The sequence below is a fragment of the Trachymyrmex septentrionalis genome, unplaced genomic scaffold (assembly GCF_001594115.1).
Source record: "Trachymyrmex septentrionalis isolate Tsep2-gDNA-1 unplaced genomic scaffold, Tsep1.0 scaffold66, whole genome shotgun sequence".
Classification (NCBI taxonomy): Eukaryota; Metazoa; Arthropoda; class Insecta; order Hymenoptera; family Formicidae; genus Trachymyrmex; species Trachymyrmex septentrionalis.
The window spans coordinates 447,275-449,855 of record NW_017305843.1 but is presented as its reverse complement, the minus strand read 5'-3'; positions in this window follow the sequence as shown (position 1 = coordinate 449,855).

The following is a 2,581-nucleotide window of genomic DNA, read 5'->3' as shown; positions in this document are numbered from 1 at the left end:
AAATTTGAATATATGTATCACACTCCCTCAGAAAAGTGACAACTAAAAAATATGAAATTCAAAAGAGAGTAAAAGAAAATTTTAAAACATATTTTAGAATTGATTATTTATTACAAAATTAAACATAAGTTAATTTAAAGCTCATCACAAATTGCTAATTATTTTCAATTTTTTAGAAATATAATGTAGATATTAATTTTGTTACGGTATTCAAAAATTATCTCTATTTTGATTTGTCATTTTTTTCTTCTTGTGTTTTTCCTAATTGTGTTTTTTTTTGTTTTTTTTTTTCAATTTGTATCACTTCTTGATTGAAAGCTAACGTATTGAAAACATAATCAGCACTATAAACATATATGGCTTAGGGAGGCGGGAGGATGTGTGTGATTTTTTGTGTTTTTGTAGTGTTTTTTTTTTTTTCAATTTGTATCACTTCTTGATTGAAAGCTAACGTATTGAAAACATAATCAGCACCATAAACATATATAGCTTAGGCAGGCGGGAGGATGTATGTGTGGGGCTCTCTCCTAAATCTTAAAGAACAAAAATAAAATTAAAAATTTAACTAAACGGACTATGAGTATTTACAAGAAACAAATTAGTTTTAGAAAAGAAGAAAGAATTGGAGATGAAAGTTATAGAAAGATATTCTGAGAATCTAAGACGACTAATGTTATAAATTTAAATTTTTTAGTTTAAAGAATCAGTTTACAATGTTAAGAGAAAATATATATTTTAATTCATAAAACAACTTATATATTTACTATATTTATATTATCCTTAATAATTCCTATCCTAGGTCTATTTTAGGTTTATTAATAATATCTTATTTACTGTATATTAAATTAGTGAATTAAATATGTGATTTACCTATCAGTAATTAATTAAAAATAAAACAAAACTAGTTCAATATTTTATAATACCATTGGACTATCTTATGCCTCTCTTCGGGTTCAAAAATTTCAATTCTAATTTGAACCCCCTTCTAAATAAAATCCTGGCTATATCCATGATCCGCATACGGAATTTGAGTCGATGTATGTCACTTTCCTTGCGAAGGTGCAATATATATGTATATACCATTCCAAGAAATAAATTGACGTCATTTTGACGTCAAATAATGTTAAAGATGTCATTTTGATAGAGTTGGCAAGTAACGCGTTATTTGTAACATCGTTACCGTTATAAGTTATTTTTTTCGGTAATGAACGGGTAACGACGTTACATTTTTTTTTTAGTAACGTTTATCCCAGCAAACGAGAATGGATTAAAATGGATTGAAATTTTTTTCTATCCGAATGCACATATTTTAAATAGCGAATATTTTTTTTTGATTTAGTTGAATTCAACTAGATTCAATTGGACGCAATTGGATTGAAAGACTAAATTTCCTATTCAAAATTTTGAATTGAACAGTGTTCACAATGCACAGAAAAAGCTAATATTTTGGGATTAAAAGGCATAGAGATATATTCCATGCAATTCCTATAAATGAATAAAAATGCATTCAGGATTGAAAAGCATTTATTTTAACATTCGTGAATCAATATTTCTGAAAATCTGAATCCATTTCATTTCATTTTAATCCATTCTCGTTTGCTGGGATGGAACACAATTACAATTTTGGGATAACAGTAACGATTTCACTAATTACTTTTATCGTTACTTTATTTCTAATTGAAAGTAAAAGTTTAGTCGTAACTATAGCCCTATAACTATAGAAAATAGAGATGAAACATTAACGGTCTAATTGGCTGTCTAAATCACGCGATCACGACGCCTTTTTTTCATTACATTCACAGTTCACACATATAGACTAAATCAGATATAATCTTTACAGTATATTTTATTTCTTAAAATAAAATTTTTTCTGTATCATATTTCACAAATTAAATATATATATATGTAATGTAGATTACAAACAATAATATGTTTTTATTATAATATAATTTTATCCTTAAAATATTTACAATGAATCACTTGAATCTTGTTTCTTTTCTTTGAAATACTGCACCTAAATAATTCTTTCTAGCCTTTCCTTCTTTTTAAATGTACAACTTTATAAATGTTTTTTAAAGATGTTAAAATATATATAAGAATCTATTCATAATTTTTGTATATTTGCAAAAATTATGGAAATTAACCCACTCACAAACGTCCCGTGCACAATAAAAGAAATTTGTATATGTGTTAAGAGTTAAACGTATAATTTAAAGATATCTTATTAAAAGTAATACAAAAAATAAATTTATTTAAGTATAAAAATTACAAAAAATGTAGTATATACATATTATGTGATAGGATAGCATCTATTTCATTCATGAAAATAATGCACAATGTTTACTATAGGCATATATTTTTTTAGCTCTATTCCAGTAATGAAAATAGAATTTTTACATCTTTTTTACATTTACCACAAAAATCTGCATATAATATTCTATTGGTATTAAGAAAAAAAAGTAACAAAAAAGTTACGATTCGTTATATTTTGACGATAACGGTAACGAGTTACTTTTGCAAATCGATAACGAGTAACGGGAACGAATTATTTTTTAGGAAAAAGAACGGTAACGGTAACGAG